This window comes from Uloborus diversus, chromosome 8, assembly GCF_026930045.1.
Source record: "Uloborus diversus isolate 005 chromosome 8, Udiv.v.3.1, whole genome shotgun sequence".
NCBI classification, from domain to species: Eukaryota; Metazoa; Arthropoda; class Arachnida; order Araneae; family Uloboridae; genus Uloborus; species Uloborus diversus.
Genome location: NC_072738.1, coordinates 9,037,577 through 9,052,887, shown reverse-complemented (window position 1 = coordinate 9,052,887; position 15,311 = coordinate 9,037,577). Strand labels below are relative to the sequence as shown.

Genomic DNA, 15,311 nt, shown 5'->3' with positions numbered 1-15,311 from the left:
TACACAAAATCCCGAAATTAAATCTTGGCCTTGTTGCGCTTTTAGTGTGACAATGTGTTGCATTTAAAATGAGATTTTATACATTTTTAAAATACTGCTATTTAATGAACTGCAGCTAATCATAACCTAACGTGTGAACATTAGCGAAATGTGTATTATAATTTACCGAAGCTTTTAAAACAGCTGAATACAACGCTCCTCTAAAGAGTCACCTAAAACTTCGTTACACGACTTACTAACAGATATATCATTCCCCAATCAGCTCATTAGAACCTAAACGCCACTGCTCAAAAATCCCACACCCCTTTCATCCCCAGAAACACGACCTATAATTCCATTCATTCGTTTTAAAAGCCTCCGTAGGTTTGGGCTGTTCATTACAAATGTCATCTTGTCAGCTTAGTTACACAAAATCCCGAAATTAAATCTTGGCCTTGTTGCACTTTTAGTGCGCTTTTAGTGTGACAATGTGTTGCATTTAAAATGAGATTTTATTCATTTTTAAAATACTGCTATTTAATGAACTGCAGCTAATCATAACCTCCCGTGTGAACATTAGCGAAATGTGTATTATAATTTACCGAAGCTTTTAAAACAGCTGAATACAACGCTCCTCTAAAGAGTCACCTAAAACTTCGTTACACAACTTACTAACAGATATATCATTCCCCAATCAGCTCATTAGAACCTAAACGCCACCACTCAAAAATCCCACACCTCTTTCATCCCCAGAAACACGACCTATAATTCCATTCATTCGTTTTAAAAGCCTCCGTAGGTTTGGGCTGTTCATTACAAATGTCATCTTGTCAGCTTAGTTACACAAAATCCCGAAATTAAATCTCGGCCTTGTTGTGTCGCCCGTTTCCACCATTCGATTATTGTAATGGGAGATGGAATCTCCTTGAACAAATAGCGTCCACAATGTTTGTCAATGAATCGGATTTAGAAGAGGGCTTTGGAGGACATTCCTTGTTTAATGATAGAAAGAAGATGGTGGAATTGAAAGGATTTGGCAGCGCCGCAATGGACTGCTGGCGCAGTGATGACCTATTTGATATTAAATCAGAGGATAACTTTGGAGATGATTTATATACATTCGCCATGTAAGTTGAAAACTGATTATAATACAAATTCACTTTCTTAAAATTCGCAATTGTTTATCTGACATTACTTTTACATCTGAGAAAACACTAAAACATATTAATTTCTCGCATTTTGCTTGTAAATTATTGTTATTATCATTATTACTTACAAGTTGAAATATATGTATCTGTAAAATGTGACTTTTAGTCACCTTTTCGTGCCTTATACGGACTATCTCGATACATTTTTAAACTCGTGGAATTAGCTCACAATCTCCGTATTTCAAATCTTACTACTCAATCTTCACCAACTTGCTGTAATCGGATTCTTTTGAAATTTAGAATGTGACCACAGGTCCGATGATAATGCAATATTCTATAGTCAAATTAGTTAATTATTAATTAATAGTTCATGCAATTGTGATCAAAATTTTTGCATAAATCGTCTAATCTAAGGACGAAACAAGGTTCTCAAAAATTAGAATAAAATATTAATAAAAACTTTTTTTTTTTGGGCATCAAATAAAGTTTGATGTTGTATTACATTTGTTTGATACCAAATGTAATTGCAACCTGAATCATAATTCTTTTCAATTAATTTCATGCTAAAGTGTAAGTAAGCATTTAGAAATTTGTTTTTGATCATGGTCATTGCTGAACAATGTTTTTATTAAAATGTATCTCCAACTTTTAAAGCAATGCAGATATTGTTTCCCCACCCAAGACAAACTTGGTCTAAATAGGAATTGACTTATTTTTTATATATATATAGTACTAGCTGTACCCGACGCGCGTTGCTACGCCAACAAAAAAATACATCATTATACTGATTTTCATGACAATCGGTTGAACGGGGCAGAAGTTGCTACTCTGCAGTGCCACCTGGTGGCGAGTGGCTTCAATGAGCATATTATGCACCTTCTCCGTGGAAAAATACATATATATAGCAGTTTTCATAATAATCGGTCCAGGTATCAAGTGAAGCCGTGACTATACTCAAATTTTGTACTCACGCAGTTTGCAAGATCAATCAATCGCTAAAAATATCAAATAGAAAAAGTTTTAAATCCCCCCGTTGCATGAAAAGCCATAAAACAATAAAGAAAGAATTTATTTGTTCAAACTCAAGAAAAATGGCAACAGCTAACTTCTTATCAATGAGATCTTTCACGCGAATTAATTTCTGCAGCCGATAATTTTATTCGTATTTATCCAATGGATTGTGACTTAAATTGGAATAAAAAAGGAACTATCGATCGGATTTTTTTCGAACTGGTCTATAAACATTCCCAGTACCAAAAATAACAAACGGTGAAAGTTTCAGCCAAATCTGCCGGGTAGTTTTTGAGTTCATGGATGACATACAGACAAACATTCATTTTTATATATAAAGATGTTATACTCTCATACTTTGATACAAAGAAATTTTAACGATATTAAAAAGCACATCAACATATGCCTGAAATGAGTTATAGCCACTTTTTCGTGCCGTATACGATAGATACATTTTTATGTTCTCATACTTCGATGGAAAATTATTGATATTTTAACTATAACATTAATATATGTCTCTGCAAAGTATGAATTTTAGCCACCTTTTCGTGTCGTATACGATATTGATACATTTTATATTCTCATACTTTGATGCAAAGTTATTACTATTTTAAGGTATACGTCTCTGTAAAGGAGTGGATCTCAGTTTGTCTCAACACCTGTGCCCTTTTTATGTACCATTGCATACGCGAACCCCCTAAACACAAAAACTTTAACTAATTTAACACTTTTTAATGAAGCTTAAGATTAATTAATAAACTGTTAAAAGTTTATTTAAGACTAAGTCATTTAACTTGATAATGAAAAAATTTCATTTAAATGGAAATCCTATTTCAAAAAGTTTATTAATAAAACACACAGTTAAAAGCGTTTCAGAAAATAATTGCTAAAATCACCGGTTTTGCTTTTGTTTCTAGAGTTCACCAAAGATTGTTTCCAACTGGGTCAAACACAGCCATAAATCAACCTCAACATTTCCATATTTGTTCTTCAAGTAAGTTAAACTTGAGCCTTTCAGTTCAACACTTTTAAACAAAAATTTGTTGTAAACAACAGAAGGTACTTTACAGCAATGTGTGCTAGTTCTTAGTGTTCGTTTTCAATATCAGTATAGTTATTTGGTTAACAAACTTTAAAATAATTTTTGTTTCAATGTAGGACCATATGAGGCAGTGAGAAGCAAAGGGATGTAAAATAACATTTTAAAGCTTTGAGTAATACGTGTTTAAAGATAACATCCTAGGTAGACTTTCATTGAAAGTTTTTTCTAAATCATGCTGAACAGCATCAATTACCAGGCAACTAGTACCATCTCTTACCCCAAGACAGAGGAGAGGTTCACTTACCATGTGTACTGGTTATCTCCAAATGTTTAATTTTGTCACTTACATTCCTTTGCTTCTCTCTGCCTCATATGATGTAATCCAAACTTTTATCGCAATTAAATTCCCTCGCATACGTCAATATAATATTGTATACTGTTTGGTATTTAAGTGAGTAGTACTCATAGGTTTTCGCGTTACCACAAAAGGCACACGTACCACTAGTTGAGTACCGTTGCAGAAAAGTGTTAGTTTTACACCACCAGATGTGAGCGTTGTGCATTTTTAACTTCTCACATTTTACTGCCAAATTATTAACTGTTATTACTACGGTAAACTCGGTATATGTCTCCGTAAAGTAAGTTTTAAAGGATTCTTGTTATACTGAACGCGACATTTTTACATTTTAGTTCCTCACCTTTTTTTTTTTTTTGCTAAAATATTACATTTATTATTGAATACAATTTAGCCACATAAATTGTAATTTTTTTAATCACTACTCTAGGCTGGCACATAAAAAAGTTTCTGAACTTTCTATTAGAGTAATTCACGCTTTAACTAGTTCGATACTGAAGTACTAGTTCAAGTTCAATGTAGTACATTGAAGTTCAGTTATTTCACTTTCTAATTTCATTTTCTTAGTCGCATTTCCTACGCTACAGAATAAGGGGAAAATGTTTCAATGTTTTTTACTCAAAATAGCAATTTTTAGCGTGTCTTAATTCTGAACATGGGAAGCAATACGTAATTTTTTAACGCAATGTTTCTAAGCCGTCAGTCATTACCCATGTGTAGTGCTAACTTTTGCAATTTTTTGGAATGAGAAACCAAATTATTACTTTTTACGTTACCAATCGTTTGCCATATGTATTAACAGATTTTGCATCTTGCATGCTTGTTAGAAACTAATTAAGGCTTTTTTTTTGGTTATCAATCAGTTTGCTGTGTTTCACATGTTAATTCGTTTGTAAATTTTTTAAATTGACAATCTTTTAGCCACATGTAGTGTTACATTTTGCATGTAATTGATTAAGTAAATGATCATTAAATGGGTTTTTAATCACAGCTACCCGTATTGCTTAAAAAATTTTCACTCTATTTAGTCATGTAGCTCATGAGGAACACATAACGTAAAGACGGGGGGTCTGAACTAAATTTTTTGGAAAGGGGGGGGGGAATTTTCAGTATGCCGAATAAAATTCCGAATTTTACCGAATGACAAAAAAAAAAAGCATCATTATGTGTATCTTTTTTTTTTCTTAAATTGCTCTTTTGTAATGCAGTCTCCAAATTTGACGAATCGTCAAACAAAATTTCCAAATTAGTAAATGTTTGGGAGGTCAGAGCGACCTCCCATCGGGGCGCTCTTGCGTAAAAATCGCATAAAGAATGCACACTTCTCGTATTTATTTATCGGCTTTACCTCTGTGGGAAACCCCAGTGACTGCTCTCAGAGTAGTCTGATGGAGAAAGAAAGGTTGAACGTAGAAGAACATTTCTCCTGAAAAGAGAATTGTGGAAGCTTTTTGCACAAAAGCAATAATTATTTCTGTTCCAGGAATTTTCCACCCGTACAAATAACTCATTAGGCAGAATTCGTTATGGTACATCTCAAGAAATAACTCCCAAATGATGGATTTAAGCGTTCAAGCAGAAAAATTCCAATTACTATAAAAGCGTTAATTGCTACGTAGGACTCAAGAATGATTGCATAATTGCGCAACGCTATTCCATGTCGTACTGGCTCAATACGCCGTAAAAAATGAAGGGAAAACAGCAGAAAAGAAATGGTTAACAGTTCGTTTTAGACAGTAAATTATATTCAATTGCACAGTTTAGCACTTTCTAGATTTTGCATATAAATGCATATAAGGGCCATTTATTTATGGTCGATAGGCAGTTGCAACACTGCATTGCATTGCACCCCGAAGCCCCCCGTGCCTACCGCGTTTGCAGTTTACCAGTTTTAGATGCCCAAAATGACTCGGACAAATAGGGCCACAGGAAAAGTTCAACCCCGACTCGAGTCTGAAACCGAGAACATAGCTGTGTTTATACCAGGTGTGATTACAAGGTTTTGTTACAATATTTACTTGCTTTTTGAGCCAGAGGGATGTTTTACGTTAATAATGCAACATGTCACATGGAGGAGGTGCATAATTCAAATTACAAACAGATGCAAGTTTCTTGTATCCATGCAGATGAAAAATTGCACAATTTCACAACGGTTGCAACACTGCAATAATGCAATACTGTTAATGCAGTACTGTCGTTGTTTTCGATGTTTCAAAAAATAATATTTAATCCCTTAAATTCATCGTGTTGACACTTGGCAACATACCCAATTTAGTCTTCTAAAATACTAGACGAACAAACTAAAATTCTGTAGTTTCCAATTGCCGAAAATGTTTAACGCTGAAGATACTGTTAAATCAATTTTTAACTTGCAAATGCGCCAATCAAATGGGGAAAAGCATAGATTTTGTTTTTCGGCATTCGCCAATATAGACCCCCTTTTTTTTTAAGTGTAATGAGGTTGGAAACGCTAACTTCTTTTAAACTAAGATTTTTCAAAAAAAATTTCTCATGATTTCAAAGCCAAAGCCCAAAACTAGATTTTGAAGTGTTTACAAAAAGCATATATGTAAATGCTTAGACGCGGAACAGTCTAGAGAAAATTAAAAATAAAGTTTCGTGTCATTTTCATCAATTGCTACGAAAGAGTGGGAACGAATAACATAATGTTTGAACCAGGGCTCGACAAATTCAGGGCTCTAGTTGTCCCAGGCGGCTATAAAAACCTCGGCGACTTAGTTCTTTCAGAACACGACTCTTTTAGAAGACATGTTACACTGAATTTTCCTGTAAAATCTGAGAAATAAAATGTCGGGCGCCGAAAATGTTCCTTGGAGTCTAAGATTTTACAATTATTTTCCGGTTAAATATATCCTTCTACCTTAATACAATAAAATTTGCAAAATCAACTTCGAAAAGATATATATAGAATACGATACATTAAGAACTTGAGTTTTAATTTTTTTTTTAAATAGCTTGAAATTGCTATTGAATTCTCCTTTATTTTCGCAAAAATTACAGAGAAATTTGTAGAACGCGTCACACATGAGTTTTATAAATAATATTGTGTGCAACATAGTGAACCTACAGAGTTCAAGGAAGACTCTTATAGATTAGGAGTTGTATAACTTCGCAGTTTCACGCTTCTCCGTAAATTTACGAAAGATCCATATTTGCTCCGTATTTCGTGGTTCATTCATAATCCTGGTTGGCAGTATACAGCCGAAAATTGAATTATTTATTAACTTATTTTTAAATCATTCATTAGCGACTATTGCTTATTGACCAAGTCTTCTTTCAGAAGTAAAATTCTCTTTGTCTAGAAACTGTACAACTGAAGGTTTCGGGGCAAAAATGTGATATGTAACGTGGTGTGATTTTTTCAGTAGGCCAATTTCCAACATATAAGAAATATTTGTAGAATTTTTCAAAGGTAAAATTATACATAAAATTATACAATTTACAATTTTAGTTTTGAGAAACAAAAATTTTGACCGAAAAGTCAAAAGAAACAACAGCTTTTTTTTGCAAGCTGTGGCAGCTTGAGAGGCCGTCGCAATGCATTTTTGGAGGCCCGCTGGTTTCTTTTAAACATATGTAAAAATATTTATGATATACATATATTTATTCCCTTTGAGATGGTTATGGTCTTGGAGGCCCCTAGAAATTGTGACATGGTAAATCCGCCACTGCCAGCACAAGATTATATTTTCATTAAGTTCTCCTTTTACAAATGAAACTCAATTTCTATTTTTCCGCATTTCATTAAAGTAAAAAACTTAACTTTTATATTTTATAAGAAATGTCGCCGTCTCATATTAACTAAAGCTGTTAAAAGTCTTCTTTTAAAAGTTCAATTTTATTTAATTCATTTTTTTCAAAGTGAATGTTGCCATTTGACGGTGAGTTAAATCTCATTCATGTTTACAGAAGCTAGATTTCAATATTCTCCCAGAAATACAAACTATTTCATTTTCCACCCCAATTTGAAATTGGGAGTAATTTCAAGCTTTTTTCATTTTCCAAAATAAACTTGGATTTAATTTTTCTAAAGAAAATAATCGCATTTTCATAACCTTTTTAGAAGCTATTTTCTTATTATCTTTAATCAAGAATCTGGAACGGATAAATTTCCAAATCACTTTAGCATTGCCCACACTAAGCATCTCTCTTTGTAATTACCGTATTTCCCAACTAATAAGGCTCTTTTTTTGCATCAAAAAGTGACACAAAATCAGCCACTCGTTTAGACAATACTTCAAAAGAAGAAAATAAAAACAGAAGTTTCTGTTAAACATTTTTTATACTATCAATACATTTTCTGAACTCGAACTGATTAAAATCATCAATAGTCTACAAATATCGCCCGGTTCTTTATGAAATATAGATAAACTGCAAAATGGGTCTCTGATCTTACTAATTAGTGTAAACAAATCCCTCGCATACACTCATTAATACTGCATTTTTCGATATAAGCTATATTTCCATTCTTGTTCAAAACTTGTTCCTCAATTTATTTAACAATTTTAACAAAACTATCAGCTTCTTTGGGACATTTTTTTCACACCACTGTTTTCAAGATAGCATTGCAAAAAGGAAGTGGAAAGAGTCACACTTGGGTGTGAAATGGGGGCTGAAAATGGAAAAGCAAGACTAACGAAAGGTTCCAGCTGAATTCGACCCTGGTCCAGCGACGCTATCTCTAGTTGCTGCCGTCTGTGGCATCTATTTGCCGCCATCTCTGAGTCTGTTGAAACTTCAGAACATGGAAACGAACAATTGGGATCACCACAGAGTAATTTCATTTTGTTGTAAAATTGAAGCCTAATATTTCAACGTCCTTGTGTGTCAAAGCGTTAGTAATGGGAAAAAATGCCTCAAAGTGGCTGCTTGTTAAAGCTCCAGCAATAAACATCCTGTTTTGATTTTAAGCATTCATAAAAGTTTCCTGCTCAATTTCTGGAGGAGTTTTATCCCACCCCTTGAATGCATGCGTTTTTAGTGCGGGTCTGTAACGATTTTAAACTAACAGACAAGAAAACAATACTGTTATTTATGATAAACTAAAATATTTTCATTACAGAAAAAAACGCTTAATATGAACCAAAACACATTAAAAATGGACCACAACTGTTGTTGGCACTTTACTTCATACCCAGACAGTTTAAGCGCCATCGCAAGCGTATTTCACACGCTGAAAATCGAAAATACGTCCCAAAATTCTGTCAACAGTATTTTAACGCTTTGTATTTCAAATAAAAATTTAACACTACGGAAAATAAAGGAGACAAGCAATCGGAATTTTAAGTCACACTCAAAATGTTAAAAATCAAAACAATATAGTCAGTTGTGTAGATGGAAATTACTACGCTTGTGATTATCTTTAAAACTAAACTGCTGGCGATTAAAGACTAGCCAAGATTAAGAAGATATTCTATTCTGAGCGTTCTTGTTTTCTAAACCACTACCTAGGTGTCATCCTAGTTAGAAGATGACACTGAAAAGTATTTGGGTTTCAGCTATAGTTGGGACAAAAATCGAAGCATTACTTACCCCAACTTTTTATAGTTTTATTTGTCGTGAGGAAACTTGCAACAAAAACTTTTTTAAATTTTAGTTTAGTGTACATTGCACTTTTGTGTGTATTTTACATAAATTTAGCTCACAATTTAATTTTTCAAATGATTTTAAATCCCATTTAGGGAGTTCAGCAGCTCGCATCTATCTATGGGCCACCGATTGAGTATCGTAGGTGTAAAACTTTTTAAGCTTCTAAATAGATTGTGTATAGTGAGATTCTCTGCTCACATAAACCACACGGGGAATGAAATCCATTCCCCGTGAGGTTTATGTGATTTCCATTTAATCTTGGTTTTGTTGTTTTGGGAGTAAATCGAAGCACACTGGGGTAAATGTAAACAGGATTTTATCCCCTAACGAAAAGTTACAAAGGAAAAAATTTTCATTCCCAATTACTCTCAGAAAGTAGTTATTATAAACTTTTAACTTTGCATGGATTCAAAAGAAGTTAAGAATCAAAGTTAAAAGATGAAAGTTTTGTTTCCATTTACCTCAAACGACCCAAAACATAAGTTTTTCCTCTCATCTTCCATTTCATTCTTAAAAAGTTAAGATACCATAATTGATCACTATTATGGTCTTCAATGTTTTCGTATATTTCTCTTCTGTAAAACGAAAGTTACTCCTGAAAAACTCCCTTAAAAAAAAAAAAAAACGGAGCATTTTTAGGCCTAATAAAAATATCAAGGAGAATTTTCTTGCCTTGAAAAAATATCAAAGAGTATTTTCTTTCCTTGAAAAACTATCAATGAGTATTTACTTGCCTTGAAAAACTATCAAGGAGTATTTTCTTTCCTTGCAAACCAATCAAGGAGTATTTCCTTGACTTGAAAAAAATACCAAGTGGTATTTTCTTACTTTTAAAAGTAGCACAGCTGTATGTATCTACGTTTGTACCACACATCAATGTAATGAACACACTTAGACAAAAAGAACGAACAACAATTAAAGACTTTATCAAGCTTTATATTAGCATCAAAATAGGAAAAATATCAAATGAAAGACTAGGATAACATATATATTCATCTTGACTATTCATCCAGACTTTATGTACACAACTGAAACAAAAATGAGAAAAAAAAATATGTAACCAAGTACTTCTCAATATCACTGACCAAACAGTAACGTCAACACATAGAAACGGCACACACTATATAACAGACGATAGAGGCAGTCGCGTAGTGCAGAAAGGTTTAGAGATTTGCAATGCAGTGTTTACTACAAAAGACGCTGGATGCAGAGGCTTCTTGCAGTGTCCAAGGGAATGACAGCGGCCATTATGCGCCATTGATAATGGGGAATGAGGATGAATGAGAGGATTTCTATTGCGTTCGTTTTGGGTATTGTGCTGACGAGTTTCTGGAATTTTGATTCATTTTAAATGGGACGTGTGGAACTGATATTTGGAGTTTTTGAGGGGGAGATGAGCCTTAGCATAGCTGTTTTGAAATTATTCGAGAAAAATGAATAAAATGAAATTAATCGAGTGCTTTATTTTTGCATGTAGGAATATGCTGTTAATAGAACAGATAATATGACACCATTAAATATATTTTAGTATTCTGCAGAAGTTAAAAAGTTCGCACTTTTATAAAAGAAGAAAAATCAATTTTACAACTATTTTTTACAATTTTACACTATTTTTGCGGGGGTTTTTTCTCTTTCATTTCAAGGCCTACTAATCCATTTATTTTTTTCAGAATAAATAGAAATACATGAATAAATGAAACAAACATTTTGATGTATCATTTTGAAAATATGTAATGGAGTATGCTACAATTATTTTATTCAAGATCTGTAACATTTGTAATTTCAGAACAGACGGGATCTCAAGACAAAAATCTTCTCTGCATTAAAATAATCTTATTTCGTATTTTTAGTTTCAAGCATAAAAATAAGACTAAGTTAACTATGATTTAGTTATCTTAACATCATTTTTTGTCATATTCATATTATTATTATAAAATTATGCAGCATTTTCTTCAAAAACTGAGACTCATTTAACTATTTCAAATTGTTCGCAAATGAAATCAAGCTTATTGCTTGGACGTACAGCACAAGATTAATAGATTTTCCGAATAAGAATTTGAGGTTGTCACTAATAAAATGAGTATATAAATTTTTAAAAAATAAGGTCATTCCTTTTTTTCTCCCCTCCAACTGAGGCACAATACCAAAAGGCTTAGCAATTCACAAGGATCTGTTTTTGAAAAAATTTTGTAAAAAAAGTCTTCGAAATAATTCTAAAATAATGAACCAATTATTACTAGTTCACTTCATTTACTAATGCCGATTTAATCCACTTTTCAGTCCTCCATAGCTGCAAATGATTGTTCGTCGAAGTCTATTCACATATCACATTTACAGGAGCTCTTCAACAACTCATTTCTAGTAAACTAAAATGCTTGCTACGTCATGAAGTAGGGGCCGAGCATTATCACTGCATTTCACTTGATCAATGCAAGAAGCTTTCAGCGTCCGAATTAAGCTCTGATAAATCATCCAATAGACAGTTCATAATAAATAAACTTTTCATTGCTTACCCGATAGAAACAGAAAACAAATTGACATTTTTGTTTTCTATTTCTAAAAAATTGACATAAAATATTCAAAGCTCAACTAGGATCCAAAGTTGCGATTCATTTGAACTCGATTTTATTTGAAAACCAATTTAGCTTTGAACTATTGAGGCTTTTAACTGTCATACATCTGTTTTGAATTTAGTTGCAAAAGCGAGTTATTCTCCGAACGAAAATAACTCGCGGTTTAAAGTTGTTCTGAAACTTCAAAACAAAGATTTTTTTAAAAAAAAAACCTCTTATGTATATAACTTTGAGTTGTGCTTCATTTGCGTTGATAATAATCAACGAAACCAATAATTATTCGTCATTGGTATTATAACTAATAATTATTTGTTATACTGATATTTTAGCACAGAAGCAACTAAATAAAATTTAAAAAATTGCTCCTAGATAATAATCCACGAGTTTCTCGAGTCAAGCCCTCATTTTGAATAACAGTATCATTACAAACAAAACTGAAAAACACAGCATTAAAATAAAGGTTTCAGACAGCAAGTTTTATGTATGCTAGAGACGTACACATGAAATTTCATTTCTAAAAATCATTGATTGTCATGTATTAGTTGAAACATGTGAATCACATGGGAAGTTTCTTCTATTATGACGTCATACTCATAAAAAATGAGCAAATGGTGCTCTCATTTTATTGAAGCAAAAATGACGTAATAATTGAAATAGTAGCTTATTGGAAAGAGACATGTCGTTTTGAGAGTGACATCATTTCATTCCATGACTACGTCGATAAATGTTAATTTTTTGTGGATGAAACTTGATGAAGCACAAACATGACGTTATTCATGGAATGGAAACCCGTCATTTTGGGCATTAATTCAATTCATAATCTGCTAATAATATTTTGACATTATTTTTTCACAAAACCAGATCATTAATAATGTAAGAAAGTGTAAGGATACAGCTCTGAATGCTGACAAACATGAGTCAAATTTTTGAAAATTTGACTCGTAATGCAAATAGAAAACAATGAAATCTGCTGATAATATTGCGACACTATTTTTTCCCTAAAACAGATCATGAATAATATATCATAATAATAATAATGTAAAAGCAGTACGTTAGTAAAAAATGTAATTACGTATATAGCTCTGAATCCTGACAAACATGCTTCAAATATTAAAAATTTCGAATGAAATGCCTTGTATTGTAAATAGGAAAAATATAGATCTGAAAAAATGAGGGACATTGATGAAACAACAGTAAGTAAGAAGACAGACCATTCCATGTACTACTCATTGGTTAAGCACGGCCTTGGCGAGATTTGAACCCGGAGCTCGGTACGGTAGCCTCCTGCTCTACCGACTACGCCACTATGGCGATTTTCATGTGCCTGATTTTTTCTGAAGTTCAATTTTTCAGTAAAATAAAATTACATCTTTATTTTTAAGAAAATATCACGCAAATTACGCTACAATGCTTTTGTTACTAGTTTATTTGAAAATTGAAACTTAAGGTAGTCAATGAAGAACATAAGATAACAATGTATACTTTTGTTTACTGCAGTGCATATGCTTCCTATTTATAAGAAAACACTTGTAATGGTGTGGTTGTTCAAAAGGAGTTTATATTTTATTTCTTTGAAAAGACATTAATTTTGTAAATGCTATATTACATATTCGTTTTTAATTTAAACAAAGTGTTCTTTTTGCAAGTGAAAGTTGATTCGAAAATGCAAAGAAACTGATTCCCACGCTATTCTCGGAAAAAATAATTAACATTTTTTTTTTTTTTTTTGTGGTTAAGCATATTATACTGTTATTAGCTTTTAGGTCTACCTTAAAGTTAAAAGAAAAAAAAAACAGTTCCCGTCAAGAGAACCGATGTACAAATATTTCATTCAACTTTCAAAAATCGATTGAAACAATTAGCTGAAAGCTGTGCAATAGCCTGTGTAAAGCAGTCAAATTGTGCAATATCTCAGGAGATAGTAAAACTAAGCAGCATGCTCCATGTTAAAAATCGATTGCGGAAAAAATAAACCGACACGCAACGTACCATCAGCAATACATCTCAACTCTTTCGGAAATAAGAAAATGTACTTTTACTACTAATCTTGCAAAGAGCTTCGCCACGGTACATTTGAGGTGGACTTCAAATAAAAGGAATAGCAGTAATCGTCAAATATAATTCGCCAGACACAAAACTGCCTCAATAACCATCCCTTCTAGCTGTTTGCGTTTTGTAAAAGATCATCTTTAACGACGAAACGCATCAAATGTTGGAGACAGAGCCAAAGTTTGAGTTGAATGTTCGTTAAGGTATGTATGATTTGGAGAATACCACGTGCTTCAACTATTTTGAATTTAAGTAAAATTTAAGAAAAATTACTTATTGAAAAAATAATTATTAACTAATGTAGAAAAGTTGCACGAAATAAATTTTTAAACGAAAAAGAGAAGGATGAAAGAAAATATTCTGACTGAGGAATTTCGCCATTTATGCAACCGAAAGTCAACGAAAATGATAATAATGGTGTCAATAAATAAACAACATTTCAAACAAATATCTTATTAGCTGCTTCAGTATTGTGAAAGATAACTGTTAACGTCGAAATGCTTCTTAAGTTGCAAACATGGTCAAGGTTTGAGTTGAATGCTCAAGGTACGTTGTACGTGTTGAAACATGCATCGAGCGTCAAATAATTTGAAATTACATACAAATTAAAGAATTTTGATTCAATTTACAATTCCGCACAATGAACATCGCATCAACTTATCTGGCAGTAAATACAATAAAAATCGATTTAAAAGCCTTTCCTCTCAGATTTTCACCATTAATGACACTTTAGAATTATGTAAGTGCTTCGAAAGAGAGAGATGAATTAATTTTTTGAGTGCAAAATGAAAATCGCATCCATATTAAGGCAGTCTAAACATTTATTTAATTTATAATCTGCTGATAATATCTGATTCTCTTAAACATTTCTATTACTTGTTTGGCAACACTTCGTTGTTGCTGTTTGGAGTCCTCTTTTTTGAACGAAGGAGCAGCAAAATGCTGTGGAGATTTTTATTTTCTTTATCTTGGTTTACAAATATCACTGTGTTGTCAATAAATGTGATTCAAATCAAAATTCTACTTTATAGAGCGTTAATTTTCCGTGTCCTTAATATTTTAGTACTCCAAGCAGGCGCATGTAATAAATGGCCATGAAAAAAAATTCGTACAAAAGACATATTTTGTGACGGAAAAGCGATTTGACCCATGCTCGAAGAGGCAGACAAAAGAAATTCATACAGCAGCTTCGAAGCTTTTACGTTCAACGTCAGTTTCAAAATTAAAAGAAAAACACTATCGAATATCTGTAAATGTTTTCCGATACATTTAATTGATTAATCAATGTTTTAAAAGACAGAATAAAAACAGATTTAAAAAGCATAACAAAATAAAAATTTAATCCGTTTATAAATACCTTTTAGCAGTAGGAAAATCGGATTTTTATTATTTACTGCCGTCTCGCAAAAAAAATGGTTTTAGTTCATATATTTTGCTGTAAAAAAGATCTTAAAGAAAACATGTAATTCATATTTCGTTTCAAAATAGCAACTGATGTAAAACATTTATCGGCCTCATTTTTTTTACAAGAATACTTATTTACC

At 32.4% G+C, this 15,311-nt stretch overlaps 1 protein-coding gene across 1 annotated transcript in view; it reads right to left on the bottom strand.

Annotated features, from left to right (window-relative positions):
• Positions 1-10,047: 10,047 nt before the first annotated feature.
• Positions 10,048-15,311, bottom strand: part of LOC129228170 (toll-like receptor Tollo) — a 29,970-nt gene continuing 24,706 nt past the window's right edge. Inside the window, exon 2 of the mRNA XM_054862822.1 lies at positions 10,048-10,173. The gene's annotated coding sequence lies outside the window, so the exon portion shown is untranslated. The remainder of the gene's footprint in view (positions 10,174-15,311) is intronic.